The sequence below is a fragment of the Oratosquilla oratoria genome, chromosome 4 (assembly GCF_046742065.1).
Source record: "Oratosquilla oratoria isolate Oo_2021 chromosome 4, ASM4674206v1, whole genome shotgun sequence".
In the NCBI taxonomy this organism is placed as follows: Eukaryota; Metazoa; Arthropoda; class Malacostraca; order Stomatopoda; family Squillidae; genus Oratosquilla; species Oratosquilla oratoria.
The window spans coordinates 21,028,161-21,042,723 of NC_134780.1; positions in this window are offsets into that span (position 1 = coordinate 21,028,161).

A 14,563-nucleotide genomic window follows, 5' to 3' on the forward strand; every position below is an offset into this window, starting at 1 on the left:
CAAAATAGAATGGAAGCCTCCCCTCAGAAATTACCAGTGATATTGTTCACCCTAGACAGTTATGAATAAAAAATATCCAACAGTAAAACTGAATGGCCATCTCCCATTGAACAAGAGCCTGTCTTGTGTCTCACTTTTGACCCATATTCAATCAACACCTCAAGAACCTAACGGTGAAACTCAATAAGAAAAGCATAATAAGATTATTAGCAAGTACACGTTTTGGTCAGTAGAGTTAAACTAATCACAGTTTACAAATAGTTCTTAAGAACCACATTTGACTGGCTTAACAGAATGGTTCCCTACAGTCAAGAGAAGAAGCAGACACCCTACATACTGCTAAAAACAAGCATTAAGAATAATAGGATGCACTAAAACCACTCCATAGAACATCTACAAACTAAAACTGAAATCATCCTTATAGAATAGCACATGGAAATGATAGGTTTACAGTTCTATGGAAGACCCCTCAGCCCAATCTTTATTTGTATGTCTATTTGGAGAGTGTTGGTACCATCTTTGTCATTGCTCTTTGAATTCTAAGAACATAAAGACAGAAAGAATTCAAAGAGCAATGACAAAGATGGCACCAACACTCTCCAAATTGGCATACGAACAAAGATTGGACAATCTCGAACTACCAACCCTGGAACAAAGAAGAGAAAGAGATCTACTAACCGTCTACAGAATTATGAAAGGGATGGAAGTCCTTGATAGAGATGATCTACTAAAGTGGGATAGGAGAAAAACAAGAGAACATGTAAATAAATTTGAAAAGGATAGTTACAGAAGAGATCTGAAAAAGAATAGCTTCCCACATAGAGTGATAGATATCTGGAACAAACTGAATGAAGAAACGGTGCAAAAACTATACAAGAATTTAAGATCAAACTGGATGCTGAAAGAAACGAAAACGGGTCACTACAAGCATAGCTCTCTTTCTGTAAAATACAACTAGGTAAATACATAACACAAGCCCAACCAACTGACCATAATGAGAAATCACACCATCATCATGCCTCTGAAATATCTACAATCTTCCACCACTACCACTATGGAACACATCAATATGAAAACACATTAACAACCATTGTGGGACATGGTCTATATAACATATGGGCAAAAAACAGAAACGAAAAGAAAGGAGGAGGTGTCATGATACTAACCAAAAAAGGATTAAATGTAACCAAGGTTATTGAAGGAAAAGGAAACACAGAAATAATCATGATTAAAATTGATTATAAAAAGACAAAAATCAGAAAGTTTGCAGTAGTGTATGTAACACCAAAGACCCATGCATGGTCAGAGGGTGATCATTCCAACTTATTGGAAGAAACAATGGAGGTGCTTAATGAATTACTAAAAGGTGGAAACTTAGTAATCATGGGCGATTGTAACGCAAAAGAAATAATTTGGGAAGAAATGACTGTCAGAGGAGGAGAGGAACTTTGGAGCAACACCATACTGGATATGACAATCGAGTACACACTAACACAATGGGTTAAGGAAAACACTAGATATAGAAATAATGAAGAACCATCAAAACTAGATCTAATATTAACTTGTTCCGAAGAATACAAACTCTTCGGTACTCCTTACACTAGGATACTCTCGTGTAGCGCGAATATTTCTACTGCGAAATTAAAATCCTCACTCTGTGGGTCTGGGCAACGCTTATCCTCAGTAAGGGGCCCCTTGCCCTCCACCACAAGTCTCGCACACTATATCCATTTCTCTTTGCAGTAGTGACCGCGTTAACATCTCTCTACTATACATGTTTAGTTTTTATCGGTTTCCCCCTTAATGGGCCGATTCTCAGTCAAACTCCATTATTAGCGCGGCAGCAAACCGTTAATTACTCAGCGGTTCTATGTTTACGTCGGTGCCGAAAATCAAGCAATCCGCTTCGATTGTCGCCAGCTCACTCTAAGGACGCTAAGGAGTTCGTCGTCCTTCAATTTCATCGGGGTTTTCCCTACGCCATCCTGTGTCCTGGAATTATTAAGTGCTTCTCCATTTCCTGTATTATTCCCTTAACCGCCACCGGGTATCCTACCCTTCACTGTAAGTATGGAATCTGGTTCCAGTATTGTTGTGGTTTCGCCGAAGGGAGATAAGGGGAAAGGTGCGCAAGCATAGAAAATGGCTTCCCTCTTCACCCCCCAAAAACAAGAGAAGGCGGCCTACGGCTTCAGAGGAGACGAGCAATTCTCTCCCTCCTCCACGGCGTAGTAGACAGGAAGCCAAGTTGTCCTTTATTCCTTTAACCAGGACGGTTAGCGTAGACGGACATGCGCCTCAGGCCACCTCTAGCTACCGTTCCTGTACGAGATTTTTCCCGGATGAGGTCGCTTGCGGCTTGCCCTCGACCCATCCCAGAAACTCGACAGTCGCCAGGAAGGTGGTACAACGTCCACTTCGAGTCATTCTCAGGCCAAGTTGTCCTCTTCCTTCAACCAGGACGGTTAGCGTAGACGGACATGCGCCTCAGGCCACCGCTAGCTACCGTTCCTGTATGACATTTTTCCCGGATGTGGTCGCTTGCGGCTGCCCCCGAAACTCGACGCCGGCACGGACAAAGGGGGGGGGGGCAAAGAGCCCCTTAGTCTCTTCTACTCAGGAATCCCGCAGTACGCACAACACCCACCGTAGGAAGAGCCGGGTGATCAACGGTGACCTTTCCATGCCCTTTGCTCACAGGGACAGAGATCAGGGACGAGGTTGCAGACGCGGTGTTTCTCGCTGACCGGACAGGCGCCAGCTACGACGGCGACGACGTCCACAGTACGAGGGCAGGGAAGATGGCTTCCCCCCTCACCCGACACAAAGAGAAGGCATGCTACGTCGGCGGAGGACGCGGGCAGTTGTCTCCCCCCTCCTAAGCGTAGTAAACGGAAAGGTTGTACAATAGCCGCCCCGAGTCAGTCTCAGGCCAATTGTCTCCTGTTCCTTCCCACAGGGTGGTTAGCTTCGACGGGCACGCGCCTCTGGCCCCCGCGAACCCCCCCGGGTACGAGATTTTTCCCGGATGCGTCCGCCGGCCCCGCGACGCTGCCGGCGGCTCCGCCCCCCCACGGACAAAGGAGCCGAGTTCGGAGATTCGGAGCGCGTCGGCCTCTTCTCCTCCTCGGGTGGCCCCCACATCCACCTTCCACCCGTCGTCAGACGAGCCGGGTCATCGCCGGAACCCTTTCTATGCCCGGTGGGCAGGAAGCCCGAGATGTGCCCACGCGCGCGTTCGTCGTGGGTGACTCAGCTTCGTCCAGAGGAGGCAGTCTCCCCTTGGCGTCTCCCGGACCATCCGCACCCAGGCGGGACTCATCAAGCGGACATTCCCCGGACCTCCTCCCCACTCTCTGTTCACTCGTCACTACGTTGAAGGAACAGATGGAGGCCCAACGGGAATTTTTCCGCGCTTCTCAAGCGCGGTTCGTGCACCGCACGGAAGCTCGTGAGGAGTCACCGCCCCCAAGGGCCCCCCTCGACCATCTTCCACTTGCTCGGCCCCCCTCTGTACCCATCAGTGACAGGGATGGTAGCGTGAGGTTACTCGCTGCCCGTGCCGACCCCTCATACGCCGATGACGATGTCCACAGCTCCGTAGGGGGGGGGGGCACGCTCCCTTTCCCCTCCCGTTTCCCAGTCGGAATCCTCGATGGTGGACCCACCTTCCTTCTCGGACGTCCTCGCGTGGGTTCGGAGGGAGAATCGACTAGGCCCCCCGAAAGAAGAGGAAGCCACATTCGAGTCTGACATCTTCATGACGGCCAACTCTCAGAAAGCCCAGCCTCCTCCCCTCCACCTTCCATGGAGTACGCAGACGGCGAGAGCCATGGCCCAGGCCTCCGACGCTCTCGCAACAAGGACGACCGAGAAGATTTGTTGGCTTCCGGTCCCATTGGAACACCAGAAGCGCTTCTACACCCCATCGGGGTCAACCCTCAGAGCAGCCTCGATCCCGTCGAGGTTACCAGAGCTGGTTAGGCGGACGCCGAGTCGCTGCGCAGACGAAACGTCCTCCTCTCTGGCAGGGAAGTCAGCGACCACCTTCAATCACTGGCTCTGTCCCTGGCGGTGAACTCCTGGCTAGAACGCCTCCTTGCCTCGGCGTGGGAGTTCTTACCCGCACTACAACCCCAGGAAGAATGCGACCTCCAGGCTTTTTGGCAAGCGCGAGCAGAGCCCTGAAGCATCAGGTTTCCTGTCTCTCAACGTCCTGGGCCAACTTCGAGTCCCGCAGGAGAGACACCATCCTCGGGGACCCCAGTGACCCCCTCCTCAGGGAGATTTATGCTCACCCACACGCTGATTCCCCCGGATATGGTGGACTCCGAGATCCTAGACGCAAACATTATAGAGGCTCCGGACTCCCCCACAGGACTCCTAGGAATTCGCCAGCCCCTCCGCACAAGATAGGGGGTTGCCTCTCCCTCTACTGGAGAGCATGGGAAGAGGCCGGGGCGGAAGACTGGACCTACTAAGTCATTAAGACGGGCTATTGTCTTCCCTTTTCCACTGTCCCAAACCTCTCCCTCTATCCCATCCAAGTCAGCAGCTTCCACCCGGACTCGGCTCGCGGGCGGGCCCTAGCGGAGGAATCCTCCGTTCTGCTCCAGACAGGAACTTTAGAGGAAGTCTCGACTCCGGACCCAGGGTTCTTCTCAAGGCTATTCCTAGTAGAAAAGACAACAGGGGTGTGGAGACCAGTCATCTATTTGTCTCCACTCAACAAGTTCCTTTCCCTGACGAAGTTCCGAATGGCCACCCCAGAGTCCGTAAGGGCGTCTATCAGGGAAGGGAACTTCATGGTGTCGCTGGACCTCCAAGATGCATTCCGCCCAGCTATGCCAAGAACACCTGAGAATGGTCCTAACCTTTGTCCTGAAATTGGGCACAGTAGTCAACCCGGAAAAGTCAGATTTCTTACCAGAACAGAGAGTCACGTACCTGGGTATGGTCCTGGACTCCTCCCTAATGGAATCCTTCCCAGTAGGAAAGGGGATCCCGAATCTCGCTTCTCTAGTTGCACAGGCACTATCGACCAGGTTCCTGACGGCTACACAATGCCAAATCCTCCTGGGCCATATGGCCTCCATAGAGAAATTAATCCCCAGGAGTAGACAAAGAATGCGACCGCTACAGTGGCTCCTCAAGTCTCAGTGGGCCCCGCAAGAGGGAGAACCCCTACAACACATCTCCCTCACCGAAGAAGTCAAGGATTCTCTTCTCTGGTGGAAGGCCCATGCAACCTTCTCATGGGGATGCCCCTCGGCCCATCTCCCCCCGAAGTCCTCCTGTTCTCCGATGCCTCCAAGGAGGGCTGGGGAGCCCACCTCAACGACGATCACATCAGCGGTTCCTGGTCCACAGTCGAGCGGACAGCCCATATCAATTGGCTTGAGTTGAAAGCAGTACTCCTGGCTCTCCGTCACTTCAAGGATCAAGTCTCAGGAAAAGTAGTGGGCATAATGTCGGACAATTCCTCGGTAGTAGCCTACCTGAACGAGCAAGGGGGGCACAGTCTCCCAGTAACTATGCCTTCTGATGATGGACATCCTCAACCTAGCCAAGAATCTCCAGGTGTCACTCAAAGCCCGCTACATCCCGGGGAAGAGGAATGTCTGGGCGGACCACCTCGGCAGGAAGAATCAGATAATCAACACAGAATGGTCCCTCTATCGAGAGGTAGCGAACTTCATCCTCAGCAAATGGGGCTCCCCTCTAGTGGACCTTTTTGCAATGAGATGGAATCACCAACTCCCAATATATTTCAGCCCTTTCCTGGATCCTCTGACAGCAGGAGAAGACGCTCTTCTGCAAAGTTGGGACAACCTGGACTCCTACGCTTTCCCACCATTTCCCTTGCTCCAGAAGGTACTCCTGAGAGCAAGACACGCATCCTACCTTCGGATGACTTTGATCGCTCCTTGGTGGCCCGAAGCCCCATGGTTTCCGGACGCCCTCGAGCTAGCAGTAGAAGAGCCTCTGGCCCTTCAGGGAAGACCAGATCTTCTGTATCCACCCATCAACGGGCCTTGGCACAAGAACCCTTCAGCACTCAATCTTCACACGTTCAGACTATGGTCCAGATCCTCCTAAAGAAGGGTTTTCCCAGAGAAATGGTTGAGGACATGTCCGCTCCTATTCGCTCTTCCTCAGCTAACCTTTATCAAGGGAAATGCGCCTTTGCAAAATGGTGCCACTCCAGGAAGTTAGTCCCAGTTCGAGCCACCATTCCTGAGATCGCCTCCTTCCACTTCCTCAGGAAGTCCAAGAAGATCTCCCTCTTGGCAGTACAAAGCTATAGGGCAGCTCTAAATCAGGTGTTTTCTCTGAAGGGCATGGTCCTAGCCCTTTCACAGGAAATTTCCATGCTCTTCAGGCACTTCAAAGATCATGCCCCCCCCCCCCCCCCAGGGAAATCAGTTCTCCTCCGCGGGATGTGGCATTAGTCCTGAACTCTCTGAGGGGTCCCCCTTACGAACCTCTCCGAGAGGCACATCTGAAGGACCTCTCCTAGAGGACAGTTTTTTCTGCTAGCCCTGGCATCTTCCAAGAGAGTAGGGGAGTTACATGCCATCTCTTATAGAGTCGCCCATTCCAAAGGATGGAAAGAGGTCTCCTTCACTTTCATGCCTCAATTCATTGCCAAAAACCAAGATCCTGCCAAATCCGACCCTAGATTCTGGTCCTTTAGTGTTCCATCCTTAGACGAATTTGCAGGGGGAGAATAGACTGAAACAGTTCTATGCCCGGTACGAGCCATCCGGACCTACCTCAAGAGAACCGAACATCTTCGACCAGAATTAGAGGTTGCTCATCTCTACTAAAGGTAGCCCATCACTAAGAATTCCATTTCTTACTGGACAATGGAAGTCATCCGCAGAGCCTGCGACATGAACCACACAGATTGCCCATGACCTGAGGGCAGTAGGGACCTCCCTAGTCATCAGAAAGAATCTGTCAGTCAACCAGGTTCTTCAAGCAGGTATATGGAAGAGCCAGAATACGTTCACTTCCTTTTACCTCAAAGAAGTTATGCGGGAATCTTTAGGGAACTTATCTTTGGGCCCCATAGTGGCCGCCCAAGAAGTCCTGAAAATGATATACCCCTCCTCAAGAGCACACAGCCGACCCTGACAACTCATCCAGGTTCTGGCTCGGCAACTGCAGGGATAACTTTCTAAAGTCCTTCTCATACTCTTACATTCCCTTACCTCACCCGCGGGCTCTCAAGCATTCCAAGGGAATCAATTCAAGCCCTTCAGTGGTACAAAAGTGATTATAACCTTTCTGTCTCCACTCCAGGGAACAGAAAGGGGTGCACTTCAAAGTGAGGGGAATGTATAGGGGTCTGGTCAACATAGTCTTAGCACACTAGATTTTCCTTACAGCGGTTTCCCAGGCTAGATAACAACTTCCTTCCCTCCTAAGTCCGAGTCTCCTAGTGTAAGGAGTACCGAAGAGTTTGTATTCTTCGGAACAAATGTAATTTTCGCAGGAAAATTAATTTTTCCCTGATACAAACCTGAGGTACTCCTTACCTTTAATGGCCCTCCTCAACCACCCCTCTAAACAGTTCCTTCTCCTTGCCTGACAAACCTTGTGCTTAATTCATACCTGGCTCAGAGAATGGTTATAGTGTGCGAGACTTGTGGTGGAGGGCAAGGGCCCCCCCCTTGCCCCAATGGGGCCCCTTACTGAGGATAAGCGTTGCCCAGACCCACAGAGTGAGGATTTTAATTTCGCAGTAGAAATATTCGCGCTACGCGAGAGTATCCTAGTGTAAGGAGTACCTCAGGTTTGTATCAGGGAAAAATTAATTTTCCTGCGAAAATTACATATTTTAACCGGAAATTATAAACAAAATTGAGTACAACACACCTATTGGAAAGAGTGACCACATACTAATAGTTTAATTAAAAGACCATTATAATATAGACAGAAATGATAAACATAGAGAAGGAAGATTTATGTACAATAAAACGGACTTTGAAAAACTAAGGAAATTTTTCCAAGACGCAAATTGGGATGGGCTCACTAATGACGAAACAAAGATGGATGACAAGTGGAACATGTTTAAAGAGAAGTACAATGAGGGAGTAAACAAATATGTACCAATAAAGAAGCATAATGAGAAATATATAAGATGTTGGTTCAGCAAAAGATTTAGTGAGGCTAAACCTAGGAGAGATAAAGCCTGAAAAAAAATGGAAGAAAAATAGAAAAACATCCAATTGGCAAACATACAAAGTACTTAGATACGAATATGTAAACATACGCAGGAAGGAAAAAAGGGAACATGAAAGGGATACTATAGACAAATGTAAGGACCAACAGAAAATCTTTTACAGATATGTAAATGGCAAAATAAAGGACAAGCATGACATGGTAAAACTATGTGAAGGAGACAAGGAATACTCAGATGATACAGAGATGGCAGTTGTTATGATCAGACATTTCAAATCTGTATTTACAATCGAGAACTCTCAACCCTGGGAGAATGATCAGTTAGAAAGTTCACCCATTATGAAGGAAATAACAATAACACAGAAGGAAATAAGAGTACAAATAAAAAGCCTAGATGTCAGAAAGTCGCATGGACTGGATGAAATCCCAAATTGGATATTAAAAGAGTGCATGGACGAACTATCAAATAAAATACACAAGATAATAGACTTCTCATTAAAAGAGGGAAAAGTACCACAAGATTGGAAAAATGCAAACATAGTGCCAATACACAAAGGAGAAAACAGAGAAGAATCTACAAACTTTAGACTGGTGTCCCTCACAAGTACAGTAGCTAAAATATGCGAAAAGATCATCAGAAGCAGATGGATTAAACATTTGGAGGAGAACAATATGATAAATCCCAAACAATTTGGTTTTAGAAGTGGAAGGTTGTGCACCACAAACCTAATATGCTTTTACTCGAGACTGATTGAAATAATACAAGAAAGAGATGGTTGGGCAGAGTGCGCCTTCCTAGATTTGCAAAAGGTTTTTGACAAGGTACCACATGAAAAATTAATAAACAAGATTGAAAAAAAATAGGAATTCAGGGCAAGCTGTTGGAATGGATGAAGAACTTTTTAATTCGAAGGAAGATGAGAGTGGTTCTTAGGGATAAAATCTCGAAATGGGAAGAAGTAAAAAGTGGCATCCCCCAAGGCTCTGTTTTGGCTCCCTTAATGTTTGCCACATACATTAATGATATGGATGAAGGAGTGAATTGTTACATGAACTTCTTTGCCGATGAGCTAAATTGCTCAAGAGAGTGAAAACAGAAGAATATTGCAGATCATTACAAGATGACTTACATAGAGTATGGGAATGGAGTCAGAAACACGAAATGAATTTCAACATCAAGAAATGTAGCATAATGGAGTTTGGAAAAGGCAAAAATAGAGTCTCAGGAAACTATGTTTGGAGATAAAGAAGTCAAAAAAGTTAACTCAGAGAGGGACCTAGGAGTAATCATCTCAAGTGACTTAACTCCTGACAAACATGTAAACAAGATATTTGGAGAGACTTAAAATCTGTTAAAATCTATGAAAATGGCTTTCGACTACATGGATGAAGAGATGGTTAAGAAATTGATTGTTGCATTGATAAGACCAAAACTAGAATATGCTATATCATTGTGGGGACCAAGCACAAAGAAAAACACAAAGAAATTGGAAAGAATTCAGAGAGTGGCAACCAAGATGGCACCTACACTATCAAATTTGACATATGAACAAAGATTGGAGAAATTACAACTGATAACACTAGAGCAGAGAAGGGAGAGAGGCGATTTGTTGACCATCTTTAGAATTATGAAAGGAATGGAAGTTCTTGATAGAGATGACCTATTAAAATGGGACAAAAGAAAAACAAGAAGACACGAAAAGAAACTAAAGACAGTTACAGAAGAAACCTGAAAAAGAACAGTTTCCCACACAGGGTAATTGACATCTGGAACAAATTGAACAGCGATACAGTTAATGCCAGAAATATACACAAATACAAAAGCAAACTAGATGTAGAGAGATAAAAAAAAACAGGTTAACACGAGCATAGCTCCAGTCCCGTAAAATACAACTAGATAAATAAATATTTACAATGTACACAAATACCAAAGGGAAAAGGAAAAGAAATTGCGAAGGAGATTCTAAAAGTGGTCCAAGAAGAAGGTCAAAGTCTAGATACAGAAATTGATGACGTACACAGAATGGGTACATACTCAAAAGAAAAGAATCACAGACCAATGAAAATCAAAATAAGAATACAAATGATAGCAGAAGTACTATCAAAAGCGGCAAAACTAGCAAACAGTGAAAAATACAAAAATGTTTGGATAAAAAATGAAATGAATCCCAAGGAATTGGAGAAAGATAGCAAACTGAGAAGTGAGGCTTACAAAAAAAAAAAAAAAAAAGAGAGAGAGAGAGAAAAGAACGGAGACTGATTTTTGTGAGAGAGAGAGAGAGAGTGCTAGATCTGAGACTGAGAAAGTGGTACATCAGAAAAATGGAAACTTAAACCAAAAAAGAGAAGACAAGAAAAAATTAAAAGTGGCATACTGTACACAAATATGCACGGTATATCAGGATTAAACGAATTGAATGACTACCTATCAATAGAGAAACCTGACATAATGGGAATTGCAGAGACAAAATTGAAAGGTCCAATACAATCAAGTATGGTGGGACAAGGATTATACAACATTTGGTCGAAAAATAGGGCAGACAAACAGGGGGGAGGAGTCATGATAATGACTAGAAAGAACCTACATATACCAAGGCTTTTTCCCCTTTACAAGGGAGGTAGCCAAAAAGGGAAAGGCATAAAAACACTCCCACCCATTTCATCCCTACACTCCACACCCCTCCCACCCTCCCTCTCATCTGAGCACCTCCTGGATGACGGGTCATCCCTGCACCTTGCCCACCGCCCTGGGTCAGAAGCAGTGTTGCAAGACACAGCACATCCACAGCAAGGCCGCTTCATTTAATCGGCGACCCCCCCTCTCCGTCCCCCCTTGCATATAAGGAGGGGACGGGAAGAAATCCCTTCGGGCTGCGTCAAAATTTGCTCACACATACTACCTCACCCCCCACCCCCGCCCATTCCTCCTCATGCAATCACAACATCATCCATATACAACCATTCTCCACTCACCTCTGTGTCATGGTCATAGTTCATGTTCACGATACCTCGACCATGACAGTATCGTGCTACGTATGTTGCTACGCACCTCCCCGCCATGCCCTACATGCCACAGGCCCATACTTGGAGCGACGCAACCCTGGGACGCAACATAAACAACGAACCCTTGTGCAAGTGTGACCCTCCTACGGTGATTAATGAGCATAAGGGTACTCACGGACCTGTAGCGAAGGAGCCCGGATCCAAAAGAAACAATAGACCCCTTGTGCGCAAAGACGCTAGCAACTAGAAGTGCGCGCGAAGGTGCCAATGGACCTGCAGCGGAAGAATATGAAAACCGGTGCCCCCACCGACCGAGGTTAAGGGGCACGCTCGCCAAAACCAGACGGCAACGTAGAGCCAACATGTATCTGCTCACAGTGTAGTGTAGAATTAAGATATTAGGTTGAAACTTTTTGTGAGCCCTCTCCACACAGAAATATAGAAGATGATGAAAGATGTGAAGTTGGGCAAGTAGAAATAAGATAAGTTAATTAAATACATGTCGGCACCTGTGCCATGGCACCGGTGTCACGCGGCCTGTGTATATAAGTGTTGGTCTTGCAATAAGGCCCAACATAGGAGGGTTCGTTTCAATATGATCTGGTAGCGTGGTGAAGGTTTGGTGGTCTTCGTGGAGGTCGAACGAAACACGTGGAGCCTCTGCTTAGCCTTTGGTCTTTCTCTCTCTTTATTTGTGAGAAGTATGGTGTTTATATACAAGGTGCCGGCTAGGTTGCCGACGAGAACATCAGAACATAGGTGCTGGTTTTTCCGGCAAGGGCGGAAAGATAACATCTTAAAATCTAGCTGACTTTGAGAACAAGGTAAAAATACAGGAGGAGAATTAATATACAATGGAACAGAGGTTTCCCGGAGGGAAACCTGTATATTCATATAAATATCCTTTCATGGCAATATCTTCCTGGCTGATCGTACTGGCACTCGAAGAATAGATGTGCCGTTGGAGTTTCGACGCTAGGCCTGCAACTTAACCGCAAGACTGACCATAGGGCACCTTTTTCGTGGGAACGCGGCGTTAGTGCCAACTTACTCCGTCTGCACTTCCATGCATTTCTGTGGATGCTAGCTAGCATGTGTAGAGGAAATCTAGGAGATTAGTCGTAGATATGCCTTGTAGGGTGTGCAACATAAGAAAGGGAGCAGTGGTCCTTAGGCCCACTCCCGTTCCAGCGCCCGCTCTCTGTACTTGCTCACCATTTGGTAAGAGATATTTTTATATTTTGTACTGTGCTCAAATATCATTCCTTGTTGTTCTTTTACCGTCTTTACTTATCCCCGTGTAGAGAAGGAATATCCAAAACGAGGCTGTGTTTTGAATCTAAAATTCTGGATTGTAGGAACTACTCGAATCCTAAGTCTCGATTCGACGTATCAACTCAAATACGGAGCCTAGATTCGTGACATCTGTCTTCCGTCCTCTCCCTTCCTTCCTCAACAGACATTCCCCTCTTCTCCAAAGCCCCCTTCACCCCATCCATCCACCTCATCCTAGGACGTCCCCTCATGTTCACTCCCTCCACATCTGCCTTCCATACCTCTTTTACTAGTCTTTCTTCACTCATTCTTTCCATGTGTCCAAACCATCCTAATATTCTTTCATCAACCCTATCTCCCAGCTCCTTTTTCACCCCTGTTCTCCTCCTCACCTCCTCATTTCTCACTCTATCTAGCCTAGTAACCCCCACCATACTTCTCAGACACCTCATCTCAAACACATTTAAACTCCTTCTCTCTTCTCTTATGTTCCACGTTTCTGCCCCATACAGTGCTGTTGGCACAATCACTCCTTCATACAGTCTCCTCTTCGCATCCATTCCTAAATGTCTATTCCTCATTACACTCTTTAATCCACCAAGGCATTTACTCGCTTCTCTCAATCTACATTCTACCTCCACCTTCACTCCACCTTTTCCTGCTACACTTGCACCCAAGTATCTAAAACTATCCACTTCCTCCAGTCGCTCTCCCTTAATGTTCACTTCCAGTCTACTGCCACTTTCACCCCTTGTACATCTCATCACCTTACTTTTACCCACATTTAAAGGGAACAGAAGGGAAAGATAATGTAGAATTAATCACAGTTAAGGTCGAAAACAGCAATATGAAAAGTAGAAGGTTTATAGTTGTTTATGTGCCACCAAAAACTAAGACCTGGACTAACAGCGAACACTCAAAATTACTAGAAGATACAAAGAATGTAATAATCGAGACATTGAAATAAGGAGAAAATATAGTAATTCTTGGGTTCCCAGCCACATTGGGATTTCCGGGAACGAGAAAGCGGACACGCCAAATCTGCCTTAGAAAAAAACTCTATAACAAACATACCTCTGGACACGGGAACTTTTAACTCTATCGTAAGAAAACAATTACACGACCACTGGCAACAGCAGTGGGACAATCTTCCCATCTCACACAAACAAAAGGAACACATAACAGACTGTTCGACATCATACCGAAAAAATAGACGGGAGGAAATCGCCATAGCAAAACTGAGGATGAACTCAACCTACCTCACCCATCTAGACCCATATATAAATGGCGTATTTCAAAGAGTTCGGCGATATAAATGCTCGTACGGTCCGGCAATCGGACCATCATCCGGGTTGTGGTGCTATATAACCCTGTTCCCGTTTTATGGCCACACTTGGAGCCATCCGTGTACAGTGCCCTGTGGTCAATGTACCCGTTGATGGCTTCTAGTGTCTTCTGTCGAAGCTCTTCTATGGAAGACGATTTCTTCTGGAGGTCTTCGTTGGTGTTGACCTTCAGCGTGATCTTTTCCCACAGTGGTTTGTAGGTTATCTTCGAGTTTTCTATTGACCACAGTGGCACTGACTACTGCTCGCACAAAGATCGGATCCTGATGGAAAGGGGATTTAGGCTGGAGTTGGTAAGGTGATGAGGGGCGTGTTCACTCGCGTGTTCTTTTCCCTGTCCAGTCGCGTTATAAATTTAACATCTAGGATGCCTTCGGATTCCATTTCTTCGAGGATGTCACACTCGTTAATGGTCATCAAATCTCTGCAGTGGATTACTCCTCTGCAGGAGTTGAGTGACCTAGGGAGGGATGCAACAACATCAAAGGAATGAAACTTTCTGGCCTTGAGTAAGTCGCGTGTAGCTTTCCCAGAGTTGGTGACTTGGAGGTCTCCGCTTCTAAGTTTTTTAACTTGGTTTATATCATCAGTGAATTGAGACAGACATTTCTTTAGAATAAAAGGGTTGAGGTCAGCTAAGCGGGTTTGGTCGGAATGGAGAAAAACGTGTTTAGCCTTGTCCGGGTCGATATTAGGGTCGTCAGGGGAGGTTTTCCTAGTTTGCAGAGATGGAGTTGAAGACTCCATCC